Source organism: Macaca mulatta, chromosome 15, assembly GCF_049350105.2.
Source record: "Macaca mulatta isolate MMU2019108-1 chromosome 15, T2T-MMU8v2.0, whole genome shotgun sequence".
Classification (NCBI taxonomy): Eukaryota; Metazoa; Chordata; class Mammalia; order Primates; family Cercopithecidae; genus Macaca; species Macaca mulatta.
This window is the reverse complement of record NC_133420.1, coordinates 55805265-55829763: the sequence shown is the minus strand read 5'-3', so window position 1 is coordinate 55829763 and position 24499 is coordinate 55805265. Positions and strand designations below refer to the sequence as shown.

At 33.3% G+C, this 24499-nt stretch overlaps 1 long non-coding RNA gene across 1 annotated transcript in view; it reads left to right on the top strand.

Moving 5' to 3' along the window:
• Nucleotides 1-7974: 7974 nt before the first annotated feature.
• LOC144334805 (uncharacterized) overlaps nucleotides 7975-24499 on the top strand; it is a 100296-nt gene continuing 83771 nt past the window's right edge. The window contains exon 1 of the long non-coding RNA XR_013405044.1: nucleotides 7975-8040. This is a non-coding gene — a long non-coding RNA (uncharacterized LOC144334805). The remainder of the gene's footprint in view (nucleotides 8041-24499) is intronic.

Below are 24499 nucleotides of genomic sequence, written 5' to 3'. Positions count from 1 at the left end.
TCTACCTAGGAAACTAGTAAATCAAAAACAATACTGCATTCCTGGAGGAACAGCAGAGATTAGTGCCACTCTCAAGGACTTAATGTAGTGATGGTGATTCCCACCACCTACACATTCGACTCTCCTATTTGCCTTATGCAGACGACAACCTCTTGGAGAATTCTGGATTATCACAAGCTTAAAAAAGTAGTGATTCCAACTACAGTCACTATAGCCAGAAGCAGTGTAGTTTCAGTTAGCAAGGCCAGCAATGCCTTCACTGTCCTTCCTCAAGGGTATATTAATTTTCTAGCTATAGCTCATAATTTAGTTCATAGGGATCTTGATTGCCATTGCATTCTACCAGATATCACACTGATCCATTATATTTATGAGATTATGCTGATTGGTAATACATTTGAATGTCAGAGAGTGATTAAATTCAGGGGCTTTTCATCACAGTGAAATTTCTAAGGATCCAATGGTATCAGGGATGTCAAGATACCCCTTCTAGAGTGAATAATAAGTTGTTGTTTCCTATCTACAACCAAGAAAGAGGCAGAACACTTAGTGGCCTATCTGGTTTTCCGAAGTACCATATGCATTATTTGAATGTGTTTCTCCAGCCCATTTATCAAATGACCCAAAAAGCTGCTAGTTTTTTCAGTGGGGGTCTATACGAAGAGAAGACTCTGCAGCTTGTTTAGGCTGCTGCACAAGCAGGTCTGCCACTTGGCCCTATGATCCAGCAGATCCAATGCTGTTTGAAGTGTTAGTGACAGATGGAGATGCTCCTTGGGGCCTTTAGCAGGACTCTGTAGGTGAATCACAGTGAAAACCTCTAGGATTTTGGAACAAGATCCTGCCATCATCTGTAAATAACTATTCTCCTTTTGAGAAACAGCTCTTGGCTTGCTACTGGGCCTTGATAGAAACTGAACATTTGACTATGGGCCATACATTCACCATGCAACCCTATCTACCTATTGTGAAATGTATGCTGACTGACCCGTCAAACCACAGAGTCTGGTGTGCACAGCAATAGTCCATCACCCAACACAAAGATACGTGATTGGTCCTGAAGAAGCCCCGACTTCACAAATAAGTTATAGGAAGAAGTGGTCCAAATTCCTGTAATTCTCAATCCCACTACACTGCATTTTCTCTCTAAGTCATCACCTATGCCTTTATGGAGGAATCCCTTATTTTCGTTTTATTTTTATTCTATATATTTCTCATTGGTGCCAGAAGAATAAAGTTCCTTAACAAGTGTATTATTCCTCTGCCATCCCTTTTGTTTATTTCTCCAACTTAAATTCTGCTAGTAGGTAAGCACTTTATTCAAAATATTATGAAAGTTATTTTGGGGACTGCACTGCTTTCATTAAATTTGTTTGAATTTTCCACTCACTTGCTGTCTGAACATGTGATAAACCAAACAATAGAGCATAATAACTGTGCTTATTTTATATTGTATATCCCTATTATATAGCCATGTTGACATATGTCCTATTACATTTCAAATAAATAAGTTGGAGGAATGATACAGAGATGTTCAAGGAGAAAATAATTAACTTGATGTATAAAAGTAATCAGTAGAATATTCAATTTATTAAATTTTCAAACCCTCTTATATGTTAATTTCCTCATACACTAGAGTGTTCTAACTTTTTAGTAACATTCTGATAAAAGGAAATAATCCTCTTTGTCATATGGAAACAGTAGAAACAAACATCATAGTTCGTGGTGAATATATTATTTTTCCAGTGTCTATTCAACCCAAGAAAAACTTTTATCAATCCTTTTTGTAGGACGATGTTTTAATAATAGTGTAAAATGTTTACCATAGACTCTAAAAATGTTGAAGAACCAAATTCTAATTCTCATTCTATATAATAAGCATTTTAAATTCTCTGTTTTGTTATCTTGCATAAATATGTAGTATATAATGGTAACATTTCCTGAGTATACACATATAGAATGAGTAAATCAAGTTGCATCATATAACTGAGTATATTTTCAGCTTCATTAAAAATTTTAGGGGCCCCATAAGAACACTTACAATTCATTTTACTATTTAACTTTCACAACCTTCCTCATCTTTAAACATAGGAAAGAGGCCAAGATAGACAAAATAACCTGTACAATGGCAAATCTGTAATTCAAGTAAAGTTAGCATAATTAATATCCCATCGTGCTTGCTATTACACACTTGTATTTGTAATCCACTTCACAATTTGCAATTTGTTTTTACTAGCTTTAATTTTCAAAGCAGATTTGTAAGATGAGTGACGCTGACATTATTTCGACCTTTAGGATTTTGGCAAAATCAGGGTCATATAGCAAAACTATAAAGTAAGGAAATGAACAAAACCTTTTTATAACAAATTCCATATCTTCTAGATTATAAGCAAGACTCTCCATCCCATTCCTCCTTCACTTGTTTTATTTCCTTTCTTTCCTTATTCCTCTAGCACATTCTTTCCCTCCTCCCCTACCTCCCACCTATTTTTAGTGTCAAATATGCCATATTTAGCTTTACTCTTTTATGGAAAAGAAAATGGACTTCAAGTTGGACAAGATAGAAAAAAACAACATTAAGTGAATGTAGAAGTTCAAGTATGAGAAAAAATAATAAAAGTTAACCTTGCACTTTTAATAAGCCCTAGTCATTAATTCCAGTTGAACTGAAGGATAACATTATAAAAGTTGGAGTTAGATGTGCAAATAATTATGCCGAGTTGCTTGAATGTAGTTCAAAAAATTGATTAAAAGACTTCCCTCAGTATAGAAGAGGAGCAGAGCATTCTGGTCATCAGCCTTTCCCTGATTTGGATACAATTTTACATTGTTTGACAAATGTGTTTGTATACTTCACAGCAGAAAGAAATACTTTATCTACTGGCATATTCAAAAATACACTACTCAAATATAAAACAAATAATAGAAAAATGCAAAGTTTTATACTTATGTAGCCAAAGATGATATATAACTTCAGAATAGGAATGCCAGTTGAAAGCTTCTTTTATAATTATATTTTCCTAGGAATAGCCAGAGTTCCTACTGACATGAATAATTAAATCATTCATTTATTCACTCATCAAATATTTATCTGTGACTGTTATGTACCAGACACTGTCTAGGCACTGGGGATATCAACGAACAAAGGCAAAGATATTTGCATAATAAAATAATATTAGATGATTATATTACTTTTCTATTCAAGAAAGGTTTTTCTCCAGAAAATATTATAAGAAATGAGACTTTTAGTAATCAATTATTTAGATAGTGTAAAAGTGGATTTCTCAATGAATATATATAGGTGAAATTAAGTAGTAGTCTTTTCTGTATTATTGAAAACTTAGACAAAAGTTATTTTGAACTAAATGTATTTTGGGGAGGAAATTTACTTGTTCTTTTTAACCTTGTTTTTTGGTCAATATCACATTTGGCAATAGACAGTATTATAGCTTAGTGGAAAATAAGTCATATTCTGGTGTCTTCCAGACTTGATCCAAATTCCAGTCTTGTCACAGAGCTAGTATATGACCTTGGTTTGATTACTTAATATCTCTATATCTTAGTTTCTTATTCATAAAATGAGTTAATTATAAAACATATTCCACTACATTGTTATGAGTATTAAATGAGACACTACGTTTACAATATGGGGGTAAATGTTAAAACTAAAACTACCACTATTATTATTTCAGACTGAATATTAAATTGAGCATATACTCGAATCTAGGGTAAAATAAATAGAGCTAGCTATGTGAAAGAAGTAAATGATTTAGAACATAGTTTTACTAGATCATATGATAACGTTGTCTCAAGTGTATACAAAAGAGCCTATCAGTGCAGTGAATTAGTCTTTCAACGACACAGTTCTAAAAGTTGACCAACTGAAACAAGAAGTAATCACAGTGCCTTTCCAAACATTGTAAGATATTTATATGCTGTAAGACAGACAGTTCCTTAATTATGCCACTGTTTTGAATTTCCTACCTTAAGTGTGCTGAGCCAAATTCTTAGCATGATGCTGGGAAGAGAAATTATCATTGCTGTCACAACTGTCACACGCACCTTACCTGGGCTAAGGCATATTCCTAATAGTAGATGAGCCCATGTATACAGTAGGTAGCTCCAGAGGGGTGAGGAGAAAGATGAGATGAACATGTAAACTCATAAAGCACTATGAGGAATATCTTGATGTCTTTAAACTTATATTTGAAAATTGTTATTTTTATTGTGGTACAGGGATGTACAGCAGAAATGGGGGGGGGAGCCTCTTAGAGTCCAAAAAAAGCTATTTCTAAAGAGAAATATAATTTAGAGGGTTTCATTTAATTTCAGTAATTCTCTTGGTTAAATCACTCTTCATAAAATATTAGCAAACTAAAGCTTCTTATATGATTTCTATTGAGAAAGAGTTTTCAAGCTCACAAATGTCTTATAAATGAAATTGTGATACATAGCCCTTTTACATGTTGAGACTGCTTACATACTGCCAATGAGTTTTAAACAGCAATGAGTCCAGTTTATTCACACAATAAAAAGCTGTCTTTTATGTTCTCTTAATTAGAGTTCAGTTTACTCTCTCGATACTTAAAATTATGGATAATACTTGTACTTGGAAAGCCATAATGAATTTCTGATGATGGTTAAGAGTATGGGATCTTGGGAGTAGTTGCCCTCAGCAAGAAAACCAAAATTTTGTGTCTGTAAATAGACTAACATAATTTTATGTGTTCTTCATGGTATCATTACTAACTGGTAATAAAACCTTATTAGAGATTCACAGTGTATGAAAATTTTAAAAGATATTATGATTCTATTTAACACAGTCACATTTATGGTTTATTTACTTTTGTATAAGTATTTGCCAAGGACTCTTCATCTATCCTTTTTAATTATGGACAAAATATTTTGCCCTTAAAGAAATGACTACAAGTTAGACAGTGTTAGCAAAATTATGTTTTCTATTTGTTTTTCCTAAGAAGAGTAAGGAGCTTCTTCATAATTTGATTATTTTCCCCCAAAACTAGACACTAGGCCATAAATGTACAGAATTACATTAGATCTAAGGCAGAAGGTGGACAATGTGGAAATTATGACCTAGATAATAATATCATCTTCTTCTCAAGGTATATACTCTCAATACCTAATAGGTCTTGAGAGTGATATGAAACTTGCTTTATTCATTCAACACTTCGTTTTAGAAATCTATCCATGTTTAAGCTTTCAAATTTAGGTAGACATCATTCATTTTACTTTCCACGTTGCATTTTGAATAAATATAAAGCAATATTTTACTTCATGTTTTCACTTATTAGACATTCGTGTTGTTTCCACTTTTTTCCTGGTAGAAACCATATGTATGGGAGCATCCTAATACATATCTCTGCTATACATGTGTAGGAAATTTTTCTAGACAGAAATACAATTAGAAACAGAAGTTCAGGGTCTTAGAATTCTACTTAAAGTAGTTATAACAACATTAGCCATGACCTATAATTTCCTATTTATTCATTGACATGGTATGGCTCTGTGTCCCCACCCAAATCTCATCTTGAATTGTAATTCAAATTGTAAAGTCCTTGTGTTGGGGGAGGGACTTCATGGGAGGTGATTAGATTATGGAGGCGGTTTCCCCATGCTGTGCTCCTGATAGTGAGTTCTTATGAAATCTGATGATCTTATAAGGAATTTTCCCCCTTTCACTGTGCACTTCTCTCTTCTGCCACCATGTGAAGAAGGATGTGTTTGCTTTCTCTTCTGCCATGATTTTGAGTTTCCTGAAGCTTCCCCAGACATGTGGAATTGTGAGTCAATTAAACCTCTTTGTTTTACAAATTACCCAGTCTTGGGTATTGTTTCATAGCAGCATGAAAATGAACTAATACAGTAAATTGGTACCAGGAGTGGGGCCCTGCTATAAAGATACTAAAATATGCGGAAGGTAACTTTGGAACTGGGTAAGAGGCAGAGGATGAAACAGTTTGGAGGGCTCAAAAAAAGACAGCTGGAAACCATCATTCTTAGCAAACTATCACAAGAACAGAAAACCAAACACCGCATGTTCTCACTCATAGGTGGGAACTGAGCAATGAGATCACTTGGACTTGGGAAGGGGAACATCACACACCGGGGCCTATCATGGCGGGGGGAGGGGGGAGGGATTGCATTGGGAGTTATACCTGATGTAAATGACGAGTTGATGGGTGCTGACGAGTTGATGGGTGCAGCACAGCAACATGGCACAAGTATACATATGTAACAAACCTGCACGTTATGCACATGTACCCTAGAACTTAAAGTATAATTAAAAAAAAAAATAAAAGACAGGAAAATGTGGAAAAATTTGGAACTTCCTAGAGATTTGTTGAATGGCTTTGACCAAATGCTGATAGTGATATGGACAATGAAGTCCAGGCTGAAGTGGTCTCAGCTGGAGATGAGGAACTCGTTGGGTACTGGAGTAAAGGTCACCCTTGCTATGCTTTAGCAAAGAGACTGGATGCATTTTGCCCCTGCCCTAGAGATTTGTGGAACTTTGAACTTGAAAGAGATGATTTAAGATATCTGGCAGAGAAAATTCCTCAAAAGCAAAGTGTTCAAGTGGAAGCAGATCATAAATATTTAAAAAATGTATAGCCTGTTAATTTGATAGAAGAGAAAAACTCATTTCCTGCAGAGAAATTCAAGCCAGCTGCAGAAAATTGCATAAGTAATGAGGAGCTGAATGTTAATCAACAAAAGAATGGGGAAAATGTCTCCAGGACATGTCACAGACCTTCAGGGCAGTCCCTCCTATCATAGGCTCAGAGACTTAGAAGGGAAAAATGGTTTCATGGACTGGGTCCAGGGCCCCCTTGCTCTGTTCAGTCTCAGTATGGTACCCTGCACTCCAGCCATACAGCCATGGCTAAAAGGGGCCAACATACAGCTAAGACTGTTGCTTCAGAGGGCACAAATCAAAACCTTGTTGGCTTACATGTGCTGATGGGCCTTCAGGTACACAGAAGTAAAGGATTGAGGTTTATTAACCTTTGTCTAGATTTTAGAGGATGTATGGAAATACCAGGATATCCAGATAGAAGTTTGCTGCAAGGGTGGAGCCCTCAGGGAGAATCTCTGCTAGAGAAGTGTGGAAGGGAAATAAGGGTTGGAGCCCCAACATAAAATCTCTACTGAGGCACTGTCTAGTGGATCTGTGAAAAGAGGGTCACTGTGTTCCAGACTCTAGAATGGTAGCTCCACCAACAGCTTGTACTCAGCACCAGAAAAGCCGAAGACACTCAACATCAGCCTATGAAAGCAGCCAGGAGTGGGACTGTACCCTGTAAAGCCACAGGGGCAGAGCTTCCCAAAGCCATGGTAACCCACCTTTCACATCGGCATGACCTGGATGTGAGACATGGAGTCAAAGGGGATCATCTTGGAAATTTAAGGTTTAATAACAGCCCTATGACTGCCCTATTGGATTTCAGGCTGGCATGGGGCCCCTTTTGTTCTGACAAAATTTTCCCATTTGGGATGGGTGCTTTTATCCAATGGCTGTACCCTCTTTGTATCTAGAAAGTAACTAACTTGCTTTCGATTTTACAGGTTCATAGGTGGAAGGGACTTGCCTTGTCTCAGATAACACTATGGACTTGCAATTTGAGGTTAATGCTAAAATGAGTTAAGACTGTGGGGAACGGTTGATCAGGCATAATTGCATTTTAAAATGTGAGAAAGATGAGATTTGAGAAGGACCATGGTTGTAATGATATGGTCTGGTTCTGCATCCCTACCCAAATCTCATCTTGAATTGTAGTCCAAACTCTAATCCCCACATGTTGGGGGAGGAAAGTTGTGAGAGGTGATTAGATTATGGGGGCAGTTCCTCCATGCTCTGCTCATGATAGTGAATGAGTTCTCATTAGATCTGGGTTTTGTAAGGGACTTTTCACCACTTTTCTCTGCACTTCTCTCTCCTGCCTCCATTTGAAGGATGTGTTTGCTTCCCTTTCTGCCATGATTGTAAGTTTCCTGAGGCCTCCCCAGCCATGCAGAACTGTGAGTCAATGAAACCTCTTTTGTTTATAAATTAGCCAGTCTTAGGTTTTTCTTTGTAGTAACATGAAAATGAACCAATACATGCATATTCTGACGATAATTGATACAGTTCAACTTTTCGACTACCCCAATGAAATTCATGTAACACTATCATGTTGTTGGTTCAATTAGCATTTTCTTGATTACTAGTGATATTTAATTTTTATTTATTTTGTCATATTTATAAAATATTATAATTTTTATATTTTTATGGCAATTTGTTTTTCTTTTGGAAATTGCATACTTCTAATATTATTCGGGTATTGCATTCTTAGTCATTTGTTGGTAATATGTAGAAATTCTTTATACATATATACCAATTTTGTGCATTGGAAACCTCTCTTCCCTGTGCGCTGTTGATCCTTTAACTTCATCTGCCCCATCTTGTGATCTTACACCATTGCCCTCCCATATGCGTATTTAGAATCAGTTTGTCTAATTACAGAAGTAATCACATCTAAAAGAATAAAATGGGAAAAATGTGAAATGATTACCCATGTGTCCATAATTCATAGGGATATTTTGATATCATTCACAATAATGATTACAAGACAAAGCTATGCTAAAATAAAAGGGAGGACAGATAACAAGTATTTTTAGCTTTTCAAGCCACACATCTCTGTTTTTTGTTAATTCAGATGATTTTTAAAAAAATAAAGTAGACCCATATATTATGTAAAAATATCACTAAAAGACACTTCAATTATGATACTGCAAAAAAAAAATCACTGAATAAAGTGCTAAATAAATAATATTACAGTCTGAGTGCTTTTGAGCTACAGGAAAACATATTTTCTGATGTCATATATATTTTTAAACTACAAATTTTACAGTGTACCATCAGTTATGTGGAATTTGCCTGAATTCTGAAGTCTGAAAGTTCAAAAATCAATAAATATTCATAAGTAAATATTAGTAAGATTAGCCTGTTTTTTTCTCTAACTTGTATAGGCTGAGTACAGTTTATCATTTTTAAAATTCTCATACAAAAAAATATAGTTATCATAAGATTGATGTCATACGTGAAAACTCTAAGGCTAGAAAGGAAAGACTGCATTGGAAATAGGTTTTTGAAAGAGAAGGTGGTTTGCATTAGTCATGTACAATTAAACTAGTCTTAAAATCAAAGTACAATAAACCCCAGGAGTCCAGCCCTGATTATCTATGAGTTAGTGATGCATGAGATAGGATATTCAAAGTGGTAATGTGAAGTGTAACCCTGTGAAAAAAGTCAAGATCACTCATAAGGAGCTTCTAGTGACTTAAACTATAGTACATTTTCCTATGGAATTCTAATGTAGCTATTTTACCCATACTACTAATGGTACTTACAGTAGAGGGGTTTTTTCCCCCCCATGGGTCGAATTCATATATGGTTCTCTGTGTTCATAGTAGTTTCATTCAACATTAAAAATATAACCTGGAAACACTGTTGATTATTTTGACCACTGTGTTTTGTCATACAGGTGCTGTTCAAGACTGCCCAACTGAGGAAGAGAGCTAGTGCTGAAATTCAGCACAAGTCGTTTGCCAAGCTCATACCCCCACAAGCCTGTACATGCTAAAAAAATGCCTTTCTTACAATCCCACAAAAATAAAATATAAACTAATGCTGGCCTGATTTAGCTTTTCTCATGGTCATCATGATATCATGATCTCCTTATAGTATTAAAGATCCATACAATAAGTACGGAATACCAAAACTGTGACATAAGTTAATTAGCACCCTCTGGAACAGGATGTAATCTAAAAAATGCCAGATCACCCAACTTTCTAGGCCACATTTCAAATTAATTTGCTTTGTAGGTTAATCTCGATATTCCGCCAACAACTAATCCAGTAAAATAGAAACAAAATTTATAACCTATTTAATCCAATATGCTTCTCCTCCCAGCATTGTGTTTAAATGATCACATTTTATACAAACAACTTAATATTCCATTAGTACCACTTACTCTTCGTGTCACATTCATTTGATATTTGATCAGAACACAATTTCTTAGAGTCTCCTTCATCTAATTCTTTTTATGCCTTCCTGCTACTTACTATTTCAGGTATACAGCTCTGATTTGGTCATTCTCCAGGTAAAATGCCTTTGATAGCTCTTCCTTCCCAGCACAATTACATTGTAACAACTTGCCCTGATATTCAAAGTCATCCATAAACTGCTGCAACTTACCATGTTAATCTTTACTGTCTGGGATTTACTTCATACATGCTGTTTTTCACATAGATGTATCCTGTGAAAAACATCTTACTGAAAAAGTTTAACACCAGTGCACTTTACTGAATTCCCAGATTCTTTCATTTACTTTAAGAAATCCAGTTTATTAAGATAAAATCTTATATACAGTACAATTTACCAATTTAAAATATATAATTTATTGGTTTTTAGTATATTCGGAATTCAATTTTGGAGCATTTAATCTTACAAAAAAAACACCTTACTCCTATTATTAATAAGTCCTCATTTCTGCCTTATTTTCCATTCCTAGGCAATTGCTAATAGATCATCTGTCTCTACATATTTGTCTATTCTGAACACTTCAAATAAATAGAAGAATTCAATATGTGGTCTTTGTGACTGGCCTCTTACAATTAGCCTACTGTTTTAAAGGTTCTATCCATGACGTACTTTAACATACTATAGCATATATTAGTACTTCACTTCTTTTTTATTGCTTAATAGTATTACATTATATGGAGATACTGCATTTTATTGTTCTATTTATTTATCTAAATGTTTGGGTTGTTTCTGATTATTGGCTATTATGAATAATATTACTAAGAACATTTCTGTAAAAAGTTTTTGGTAGGCAAGTGTTGCAATTTCTCTTAATAGTATACCTAGGAATGGAATTGATGGCTCATATTCTAACACTGGGTAGAATTTTGTGAGGGATTGACAGTTTCCTAACGTGGCTATACCATTTCACATTCCTGTCAGTAGTTTATGAGCATTCCAATTCTTCCACTCCTTGCTACCACTTGCTATTATCTGACCTCTGTTGTTGTTTGTTTGTTGAGACAAAGTCTTGCTCTGTTGCCTAGGCTGGAGTGCAGTGGTACAAACTGAGCTCACTGCAACCACCACTTCCTAGGCTCAAACAAACCTCCCACCTCGGCCTCCTTAGTGGCTGGGAATACAGACACTTTCCATCACTCCTGGTTATTTTTTTTTCTTTGTATTTTTTGTAGAGAGGGGCTTTTGCCATACTGCCTAGGCTGGTCTCAAACTCCCGGGCTCAAGCAATCCACACACCTTGGCCTCCCAAAGTGCTGGAACTACAGGTGTGGGCCACCATGCCTAGCCTGATTTTTTGATTATAGCCATCCTATGTATCTGATTGCCACCTACTGATTTGCCAACTCTTTTTTTTTTTTTCATTTCAACTTTTATTTTAGGTACAGAGAGTACGTGTGCAAGTTTGTTGCATGAGTATATTGTGTGACACTGATGTATGGGGTACAAATAATCCCAACATCAATGTAGAGGACACAGTATCCAATAGGTAGTTCCTCAAGCCCTTTCCCCATCCTGCCCTCCCCCGCATAGTAGATCCCAGTGTCTATTGTGCCTATCTTTATGTCCATGCATAACCAATGTTTAGTTCCCATTTATAAGTGAGAGCATGCGGTATTTGACTTTCTGTGCCCGCATTAATTCACTTAGGATAAAGGTCTCCAGCTGGATCCATATTGATGCAAAGGACATAATTTCTTTCATTTTATGGCTGCATAGTATTCCATGGTATATTTGTACCTCATTTTCTTTATCCAGTCCATAGCTGATGGACATCTACATTGATTCCATGTCTTTATTAAGTGAATAGTATCTTGATGAACATATGAATGTATGTGTCTTTTTGGTAGAATAATTTATTTTCCTTTGGATATACACCCAGTAATGGAACTGTTGGGTCAAATGGTCATTCTTTTGTAAGTTCTTTGGGAGATATTCAAATTTCTTTCCACAGGCACTGAAATAGTTTACATTCCCACCAATAATGAATAAGCATTCCCTTTTCTCCACAACCCTGTCAACAGGGTAATAACCCTGTTATCTTTTATACTTTTTAATAGTAGCCATTCTGACTGTTGTGTAATGGTACTTCATTATGGCTTTCATTTGCATTTCTATCCTGACTTGTGATTTTGAGTAATATTTCATATGTTGGCGACGTGTATGTCTTCTGAGAAGTGCCTGTTCATGTTTTTTGCCTACTTCTTAATGGGGCTATACATCTTTTGCTTGTTGATTTGTTCAAGTTTCTTATAGATCCTAGATATTAGATCTCTGTTGGATGCATAGTTTGCAAATATTTTCTCTGATTCTGTAGTTTAACTCTTTACTCTGTTGATAGTTTCTTTTGTTGTGCAGAAACCCTTTAATCAGGTCCAACTTACCCATTTTTCTTTTGGTTGAAATTACTTTTGAAGACTTAATTATGAATTATTTGCCAAAGTGATGTCAAGAAGGGTATTCTCTAGGTTTTTTTATATGACATTTTATAGTTTTAGGTATTAAAGTCTTTATTTCATCTTAAATTGACTTTTTTTAATCTGGTAAAAGGTAGGGGTCCAGTTCAAGCTAGTAAAGAAATAACTAAAATCAGAGCAGAACTGAACAAAATTGAGACCCCAAAATCCATACGAAGTATGCATGAAACCAAAATCTGTTTTTTTGAAAGGATAAACAGGAGCTATAGACCTCGGTAGGAAGATTAACAAAGAAAAAAAAAAGAAAATATCCAAATAAGCACAACGAGAAAGGCAACATTAAAACAATCCCACAGACATACAAATGATCCTCAGATACTCTTTTCCTCTCTGTGCACCAATTCTAAAATATAGAGCAAATACATACATTCCTTGGAAACACACAATCTCCCAAGACTGAATCAGGAAGTAATCAAAACTGAATAGACCAATATCAAGTTCCAAAACTGAATAAACAATTAAAAATCTACCAACTATAAAGAGCTCTAAACCAGATGGATTCACAGTTGAAGTCTACCAGATGTACAAAAAAGAGCTGGTACCAATCCTACTGAAACTACTCAAAAAAATTGGGAAGAGGAGGTCCTCCCCAACTCATTTTACAAAGCCAGTATCACTCTGATACCAAAATCTGGCAACTAAGCAACAAAGAAAGGAAGCTGCAGGCTAATATCCCTCATTAACACAGATGCAAAAATCCTCAACAAAATATTAGCAAACCTAATTCAGCAGTACATCAGGAAGTTAATTTACCACAATCAAGTAGGCTTTATTCCTGGGATGCAGGGTTGGTTCAAAATATGCAAATCAATAAATGTAATTCATGCATAAACAGAATTTAAAACAGAAACCATATGATAATTACAATAGTCACAGAAAAAGCTTTCGATAAAATCCAACATCCCATCATAACAAAATCTCTCAACAAACTAGGGATTGAAGAAACATAAATCAAATTAATGAGTCATCTATGACAGCCAACATCATACTGAAAGAGAAAAGCTAGCAGCATTCCCCTAAAGAACTGGAACACGATAAGGATGCTCACTCTCACCACTCCTATTCAACATAATATTGGAAGTCCTAGCCAGAGCAATCTGGCAAGAAAGAGAAATAAAAGCCATCTAAATAGGCAAAGAAGAAGTCAAACTATCTCTCTTCAGTGATTATATGATTCTATAGCTAGAAAACCCTAAAAACTTCACAAAAAGGCTTCTTGAGCTGATAAATGACTTCACTAAAGTTTCAGGATAAAAATCAGTGTACAAAAATCAGTAGCATTTCTATACACCAAGAATGTTCAAGCTGAGAACAAAATCAAGAATGCTACTCCATTTACAATAGGCACAAGGAAAATAAAATACTTAGGATTACATCTAACCAAGGAGATAAAATATTTTTATAAGGAGAACTATACAACACTGCTGAAAGAAATCATACATCATACAAACAAATGGAAAATATTCAATGTGCATGGATTGTGTGAACCAATACCATTAAAATGGCCATACTGCCCAAAGGAATCTACAAAGTATAGTTTAAAAATGTATAAACAACTTGTACCAATTTTTAAAAGGATAAACAATACAGTAGTACAATGAGAAAAGAATATGACCAGGCAATTCCCAAAAGGAGAATTTAGAATAACCAACAAAAGCATGTAAAGAACACCAATATCATGAATAAACAGAAAATGACACATTTAAACAGTAAAATATATGTTCATACCTTAATGAGAAAAAAACATACAGAAACACTAACTTCATTTCCATGAGGGAGAAAAAATGTTAAGTCTTTTACAGTAATGATGGACACTTTAAGCCTAATACGTCATGTTGGACAGGAGTATGACAGTTACTAGTCAAACTGATAATACAATTGAGTGCTTATTTCCACTTCAAGGTATAGGCAATCAAACATTTTAAAAAGCCTTTTCACAAGGAGTTATGTAAAACAATGTTAATTGCAGCATTGCCATTAATGATGAAAATGAAGCTATGTAAATGAATAGCAGTACTGCATTTAATGCTATGTAACTGTTCAGTGAATTAATTATATACACTTCTTTGTTTACATGAACCATGGATGTACAGTAAAATATGTTTCTTGGACAAGAAACAATATGCTTATTATTAAGCATATTATTTTATTTATACTTCATATATTATATAATTGTATATTGTCTATTATATAATAATATATTATATATTAAGAATTATATATTATATAAACATTTATATTTATATATTTATTATTATATATCATATTTATTATTAAGCATATTATTTTAACACAAATATAAACAGAAAACATCTTTATATTTTATACACATATATATACAGAAATCTGATAAAATTGATTGTAATGATACGCATAAAAACTCTGACAATATGAATTGTGTGACTTGTGCAGGAACAAATGAAGTGGAGAAGAAAAAAATAATGTGGTAAGCTTCTTTAAGAAAAGGTAATGGCTGAATGTATAAATCTTTAAAAATGAAGCCTAGAGATAAATATTTAAAAATGTAAGATGTTTTTGGCTCAAAATGCTTTGTTATGTCATTTTCCTTTGTTCTTTGTGCTATCTGCAGCTTTTATATTTTAAATAAAATTTAGTAAAAAACATTGCAATGTAAATTCATGTATATTTATCTATTAATAGATCTATATGCTTATATAGGCATATAAATACATAAAGAAATGCAAAAAGCAGATAACAGTGACTACCTCTGTGAACCAGGGGGCAAACATTGATAAGAAAGTTAGCTTCTACTGCATATAAACTTAAACTGTATGAAATTTATCCAGTAACTGTATTATATATACATATAAAGAAACCAAAAATAATTGAATAAATAAACAAGCAAAAATGAATGAATAAACAACAAAAAAGAGATACAACAGAAAATAGATACAACATCATGAGGTATGGAAATATAAATAAAAACGGAAGAAGGAGTAGAAATTAATTCTGAATCAATGTTTCTAACAAAGGTTGTTACTACAAGTATCATTTGAGCGAAATAATGAAAAATTATTCCAATTAAGAATAAATAAAACAGGCTGGGCACACTGGCTCATGCCTGTAATCCCAGCACTTTGGGAGGCTGAGGTGGGCAGATCACCTGAGGTGAGGTGTTCAAGACCAGCCTGGCCAACATGGTGAAACCCCATCTTCATTACACACACACACACACACACATACACACACACACACAAATGCCATTCATGGTGGCAAACACCTGTGGTCCCAGCTGCTCTGGAAGCTGAGGCAGGAGAATCGCTTGAACCTGGGAAGTGGAGGCTGCAGTGAGCCGAGATCACGCAAATGCACTCCAGCCTGGGTAACAGGGCAAGAGTCCATCTCAAAAAATAAAATAAAATACAACAAAATAAAATAAAATAAATCAGAGGAAACAAAAAAGTACATGAAACTAGAAAAAAAAAATGTGATCTTGTATCATCTGAAGTTTTTAATGAATTAATAGAATAGTTAAAAAATTTAATATCAAGGAAATTGCTTTCTTCTTATTTGCATTTGGCATCATTATCTAGCCTTATTTCTACTTTCTGTTACTATTTTAATATCTAGTGGAAATATATATTCTAATTTTAAGTAAACATATGTATTCAATTTATTGCTCTATAACATAGCTATGTTTTTTTAATCTCAGTTGTGACAGTTTTTACCATACTATTTTTAATATTCAAAAAAACATTTATTTTTATTCCATTTGTAAACATGAGTACTTTCACAAATAAGTTTTTCAATTTTGCTTATATTTTATACATTTTTATTAATTTAAATATATATATATAAATTTTACAGATTTTCCATTCTTCTATATACTATATATTATACACTATAATTACATTATTCTATATACTATATATTATTTACTATAAATAATTACATATGCTATATAATTATTTATATCTTTAGAAAACGTGTACTGAGTGTCCATTCTGTTGATGAAAATTATGATATGCTCTGATATTTTCTAGGAACTTAATGAATGTTACATCTGACTTGAGTACTCTATTAAATGAATACAAAATAAAAGATTCTAATGTAGGTTTAGCCATGAGCATGGTAACTGCATCATTATTTTTAAATGTTTATTTGTAGATACCACATAACATACAATAAATGGGAATTTGTATAATACATTCTATTTCTATATTATGGAATAACATATAGCTAGAGAAATTATAGTAAGTGAATATTTAGTGATTTTAAAAATTGGTAAAAATATTGCATTATGTGAAAGGGTATGTTATATATTTCAATATCATGATTCTAAATATTTTACAAGTTATCTGAATATAAACAAATGTGCTTACAGACATGGTATAGGAATCATTTTTTTTTCAAATCCAAGTGGCAGAAATTTCTAGGTCCTATCTTAATTGTGATTTTTAATAAAATGTATTAAAAATTCAAATTAGTCCTGTGCAGTAGCTCAAATCTCTAATCCCAACACTTTAGGAAGTTGAGGTGGAAGGATTTCTTGAGCCCATGTGTTTGAGACCAGTCTGGGCAACATGGCAAAACTCCGTCTCTACAGCAAATACCAAAATTAGTGGGGCATGGTGGTGTGAGCCTGTAGTCTCACCTACTTGGGAAGCTGAGGTGGGAGAATTGCTGGAACCCGAAGTGGGAGGATTGCTGGAACCCAGGAGGCTGAGACTGCAGTCAGCTGTGATCATGCCACTGCACTCTGTCCTTGGCAACAGGGTGAGACCTTGGGTCTCAAAAAAATAAAATCACTTTATACAATATGTTATGATGGGGCTTGGCATTGGGGATAGTTTTATACTCAACCCCAATATTATTATTATATTTTTAACTTTTAATTTTGAAGTAATTTCAGCATGATGAAAGTGGACAATTTGTGCCCAAGAACTGAAATTTAGTATTTCTTATAATTGAACAACTATGCATTTTCCTGCTTTATACAAGCCATACTTTGCCTCAGCTATTGTTAATGCACTTAATAGGAATGTGGATAACAGAATACAGGGTTTCCTAAGACCTTTTCAGATACTCATTGCTTTGTAGTCCATGCCTGACTGAGGTAAAAATTCTTCACATTTTAAAATACGACCACTTGAGGGGAAACCAGAGGTCTGGGAAAAATAGCATGTTAGCAAAGATTTGAATCATTCAATTAATATATAAATAGATCAGTAATTTATTATTTAACGGATCAATGAACATTTGAATAAGATGTAGTAAAATTTTCTCTCTATATTTGAAGCTTGTGTATTCCTTAATTGCAAATATTATATATATAATATTCTATGTGTTACTGAATAACATATAATTCACTAAAAGCTTGAATATCATTTTAAAGTATATTAAATATAAGCAGGTCTTTATATACATTTTAAAAATTCTTTGCACAAGGAGATTGGACTAGGTCCTCTCTAAGCTTTGAATGAGGTGGGAAAGGAGTTTAGACTAAATGGTTTATATAATCTCTTAAAATCTGAAATGTATTTTGAATGCTAGTTCTCCTCTTCAAAGAATAGTCAATAAAATGGGGAAAGACTAGAAACAAAGACTCAAGATTATAAAAGTTCTATAGTAGACATGCTTAGGTACCTTTTCCACCTTTGAAACACTATTTATTTATTTACTTTGGAAGAGCATCATCCTTTACAGTCCACAGCACTGCATCCTCACAGTCAACATTATGCCGGGTCCCATGGTCCACATTAATTTGACTAGTGCTTAAAACATCCTTATCAATCCATTGGACCTTCCCATAGGACGCTGTAATAAGGCATGGGAGACTCTAAGTCAGTTCTTGCTGATGATTAAATACGTAACGTGTAAATTCAGATTACTCCGTGAAAATGTGCTTGGTAGTGAGCAAGGAATAGAGATTGCTTGGATTTGAAATATTAATAGAAAGGAGAGCAGAAAGTAATCAACAACAGAGACTGATTCCATTGTAAGGGTCCACTATTTTCTGGTTCTTGTCCATTGTCAAGGGAATCATCACTATATTTCAGCTGCAAGATTTTGTGAAACAACCATATATCCTCATTCCAAATTCTGCTTTTGAACTCTTGAGGTAGCTTAAGTTACTTATAGTTAGTTGCAACTGCAGTTTAATAGATCCAAGTTCTATATAGGAGAAATTACCAAATCAATAATTTTAAGAAAGCGAATCCCTAAGTGCTCCTAAAATGCCACACTCAAAAGACATAGTGAGAGAATATAACAAGCATGCAGTCTAGCCTAAAAATGAGTCAAAGAAAACACCATCAGAATTCTAACACAAGCTTGTTAAAGCACAGAATATCCCATTTTTCTTTATTTCATCATTTTGCTAAGCCATTCTTGAATCCTCAGTTTTTAATAGGGTTATTGTAATTAGACCTAGATAATAATGTTCCTTTTCAGAGACCTAGACTTTTTTTTTCTTTGTTTTCTTTATATAATTCTTTGATTCTCAGAGATTAATAACACTGTCATTAAGCTAATAGCAGGTCATTAAGTGGATGTAGATTGGCAACATTAACCAGAGGATACCTGTGAAGCAGTCTGAACCACCACACACAATAAATCATGCCTATTGCTAGACTGGAGTAAAACTTCTCTGCTTATTCCAGAGGAGTTAATTTGCAGAGAAGAGGCAAAATTCAAAGAAAGTTATAACTCCGTTCTTAGAAGTGACTGAGATTTTCTACTTGTTATTAATGCATATATTTTCTTTTAAATACTAACTTTTAAATTGTTGTTATTTAAGTAAATTGTTGGTTGATTTTCAGCAAGGTATTTAAAAGTAAAGAATTACGGAATATTTTAACAGAAAAAGACTTAGATATAATTTAATCTATCAGCTCTTTGCATAGATTAATAAAGAGAATGTTACTTTCTCAAAGTCACATAGAAAATAGGTTAAAAGTTAAAGTTAACTACATCTAGTTCTGATGACTTTGAACAGCTGTTTTTGTGTGTCTGTGTGTGTGTGTATGTGTGCCTTGTGTAGCCTATTTTTTTTTTTAATAGAGATAGGGTCTCACTAAATTGCCCAGGCTAACCTTAAACTTTGGGCTCAAGCAATCCTCTCACCTCAGCCTCCTAAAGTGCTGGGAGTACAGGAGTGACGCACCCTTATAGCCTTTCAATTATATGTAATTGTCAATTTATATTACAAAATAAATAATTTATTAAATTAGCAACCTTTTAGCTCACTATTTTTAAAGGCCATTCTGGAGTAATTCCTGTGATCGTTTCTGAAGTTACAATGGAGAATAAATACGGTCACAGTCCTCAAGAACACAGGATGGAGAGAGATCGGAGCTACAAATGCAAATATCTATTACATAGAGCAGTACTTAGTATGTAAGAAGATCAATAACATGATGGAGAAATACACAATATGCATTGGAGCCTCAGAAAGAAACTTTAGTCATAGAAAATGTAACAATTGACTAAGTTGTGTTGTACATTTGAGTTTGAAAGTAGAAAAAAATCTTATTAATTGGTATCAATAATTAAGCAGTCTCTGTGAAACTAAAATTATTTTAAATACTCATACTATCTATCTATCCATCCATTCTTGCATTTATCTATCTACTTCCTTATAATAACAGAAATGAAAGTTATTTGTCTGTTTCAAAAAATACAATTAAAAGAAAAAACCCAGAAAAATTATTTTTAAAACAATTAGAACTATAATTCAAATCCAAGTTTGCCTGATTCTTTCCTCTAAAAGAGGAACATTTTGCAAATGAAGTTTTTTTCCCTGCAGAGTTGAAAGCCAAACTATAAAAAATTACTGGTTTCTGAAATTTATTGGCTCCTAAAATTTTCTCATTTCCCCAGATTCATGTTTCATATGACAAGGTAAACCATGCAAAAGTAAATAAAGTGTTTAGAAATGGAAAGTAAATAACATCAAGTAATCTTCTAGCTGCTTTATTCACAGAGATATTGATGTGCATAAAATGAAATGGTAACAGTCAGATCCAGGGATGAGTGTGAGGTTTAAGAGTCAGTCCCTGATATTTGGTACTGATACCTGCAAAAGTTTGTATAGACTTTTGTCCCCTGAATAGCACATTGCTTTCAAGTGGTATCACTATTTAGTTTTTTAAAAGTTCATGAATTTATGACTTTTGACTACTTCTCAGATTTCTCTCTTGAAAAAATGGGTCTTACACCACATTTTAAATGTTGACAATATACAAAATGATAAATCTGAGTCAAATCTCTCTTCTGATGAAAAATAAGTTCTCCTCCATACTCTCAAGTTCCTCCTGTCTGTGGTACCCATTTTTCATATTTGTAGAAATGTATTCTAGACATTTAAACGGTCCAATTATAGACATGAAAATATTCCATTATGATTGGCCTTCTTATAAAATATAAGCTGCTTCTAGTCCTTAAAACAATTTAAATTATGGGGTGAGGTATTGGGGGTGAGAAAAAAATGAAATGGGTTATGTGCTACATAAATTAGTTTATACATCTATATATATACACACATATATTCACATGCATATATATGAAAGTGAACATCTCATTGGTATTGAAATGTACATATTAATTTATTTTATTTATTTCATTGTACCAGTATAAACCTTTTATTTCTAATTAAATGTTATTTAAATATAATTTATTTTAGCCAATGGAAAACATGTGTCTTTTTTCTTTTTCACTAAAATGATTTTCCAAACTGTAGCACTTCATTGAAACTCCATTGCATCGTAAGTGACATTTTCCTTATGATTCATTTTCACTTAATTTCCATTAAATTTATCTAATAATTTGCTGCAAAGATTAAATAAAAAGGAGAAAAAAATTATTGATAATTATGTAACATAAAATGTTCACATATTATAATAGTTAATATTATACTAAACAAATAAAAAGCATTATCTTTATTTAAAAATATGAAATGTAGGTTCATTTATATGATGCTATAATAATGAAATTATTAACATTATCATTATATGGTACATTTGAATTCTATGGGATTAAATATACATACATATTATATATGTGTGTGTGTGTGTATATATGTATATTCATTCAATTTCCTCACATTTCCTGCTGATTCTCTTCCATTTCTCTGTCATGCTGTATATGCATTTAAATCTGTCATATAGAGACTGTCTACTTGATTGAAATGGATAGTAGATAGCACCACAATGTAATATTGCCTTGGACTCAGAATTGCTATTGCTCCTGTGCTCTGTAGGGTAAGCCCCATTATTTTTTCATTTTTCTTTCAATGTCTGTCTACCTTTAATATTATTGGTTTCTTATGTCTGCTGACCAAGGTTTCTGTGAGCCTGTCAGAATCATACAATCATGAAGTATACCATTCCTTGTCTTTCGTGTGCATTTAAAGGGTTGCATGAGGATGGGCATTTAGACTATTTATAGTTTATCACTTTTGCAATAATGCAGTATTCACAATTTTCTATCTACTAAGTGGTTATAAGAGTGAAAGATAAATATTAAAATAATGGGGTGAAAGATGTAGTCCTCATTTTCATACAGATCATTGTCAACATTTACACTAAAATAGTGCTCTAATTTATATTCGTAACATGTATAAAGGGAAGCACCTGTTACTCTATCTTTTTTCCAACCGTGGGGTTTATTTATTATGTATAATAATAACTTGTTGTCAATTACACAGACAAGTTATTATTGGGTATAAATTACAGACAGCAGTCTTTACTTACACAGAAGAGTATGGCAATCTGAAGGAGTGGTTTGGAGCACAATTTATCCTTAGCCTGAGGTATGAATACTTGCCTGTAATTTTAAAATAAAAAGGACATTCTTTTTTTGTCAGTTTTTATAAGAGTTTAGATTAACTCCACTTCTGTTGACAATAAAGGCATTCATCAAACAATAAACTATGCGGGGTGAGCGGGGGGAATTACATATTTTAACTTAACTGGACTTTGAAGGCAAGAGTCATTAGAAAATATTGACTCTGGAGCCAGGATGACTGATTCTGAAACCTGGCTCTAGTATTTATTGTGTGGTCCTTGGCAAGATAGCTAACTGCCCTGTTTTAGGTCTCAACTATTTGTTTTTGAAATGGAATAACAATAGTACACAGGACTTTACAGGAGGATGTAAAGACTGACTTTTTAGATTCCACATATAAGTGAGATCATACAGTATTTGTCTCTCTGTGCTTGGTTTATTTCACTCAGTATAATGTTCTTCAGTTCCACCCATGTCACAAATGACAGCATTATTTTCTTTTATAAAGCTGTATAGTATTCCATTGTGTAAACATACCACATTTTCTTTATCCATTTTTATATTAATGGACACTTAAATTGTGTCTTTATGTTCACTATTATGAATAATGCTGAAATGTGTAAACATAAAAATAACCTAGATTAGGTACCAAAAAGAAGACAAGAAAAAGAAAAGAAAAGAGCACCTAGAGTAAGAACTAAAGGAGTAAAAAAGTATGTAGAGTGGTTAGAAGAGTTTCTGGTGTGATTTTTAGCTAGCAATTTTATTTCTATACTTATATAGTACATTAAAATAATATAAAACATTTTGCATTACATAATAATCTAATCAATACACAAATATTTATTGATGTCATATTTATGGCAAAAATATTAGGTATTGAAAAGAAATATATATTTCAAAGTATAAATATGTAATAAATGTTGATTGCTTAGGTTTACATAAATATTATCTAACAATAAGATGCAGCACTGGATTTGCGACCCAGAAAATAATCTGGAACACTGGGACTTCACAGATACTGTAGTAGCAGAAAGAACACGATAATGGAAAGACAATCCTGTCATAAGATGTTAAACTGGACTGTATTATGAGATCTGTGAATAACTAGACTCTTAAAAGCAAATTCATATTTATGGATTTAAATTCCATCATTTATTAAATAAAAGTATGGGACCATAGATTATCCAAGAGGTCTTCCAACTCCCCAATTTTATTTGTCTGAAATCTGTGAACAAGCTCTGTAGGTATATAGAATAATGAAAATAAAAATGAACAGTAATAATAGAAGTTTTAGGTTCAAGTAGTAATTATTTTCTAAAAAAATTTGCTGCCTAATTACATTGTTATTATTTTCATGTCTTGGTCATTAGGGATGTGCTAGGTTTTACATTAAATAGTTTTATTTTATCTAATAGCTTTATTTAACCACACAATCATAATTTTTGATAGTTTTAATACAGTATGTCATCTGTATAACCTCTTATGAACTATCAAAGTGGCTTATTTGCTGAATTGTTTCTCAATTCAATACAATTTAAAGATCTGTAAATAGGGTACTGTGATATACTATAAGAACTATCATTCAAAAAGGATTAGTTTTTGTGACAAGGAGAAGTAGGGCAATCAAATGGGCCTTAGTCTTCTATTTATAACATTGGGATATTAATGCTCATTTAATGATGTAATGAATATTAGTTACACATTGTGGCTGCAAACATTTTTTACATAACCTTCATGTGTGTAAAGAATTCATTATATTGTGAATCTTACCTCTAAAATGTAGGAGCCAGCATGTGACCTTGACTACTCCAATCAGATGAGCCCCCAGAAATCTTAGAGTAAACAGAAACCTGAGGAAAGAGCTTTGTAGACTCTATAGCCTGGTAAAGGTTCTAAGTGGAACAAACATCTAGCTTTTGACATGACTGGTAATGATGTTGCAAGCTCTTCATCTGTATAGCCAGTTGTGGTATCCATGACAGGAAGCAAAGCTATCCATGCTGCAAAGGAGCTGATGTGAACTAGATTTTTTTGTGGCTACAAACACTCAAATCCAACTTTGGTTTGGTGAGCATTCCTTGGTATATTGTGAGCATTCTTTTTTTTTTTTTTTTTTTTTTTTTTTTTTTTTTTTTTGAGACAGCGCCTCACTCTGTCACCCTAGCTTTAG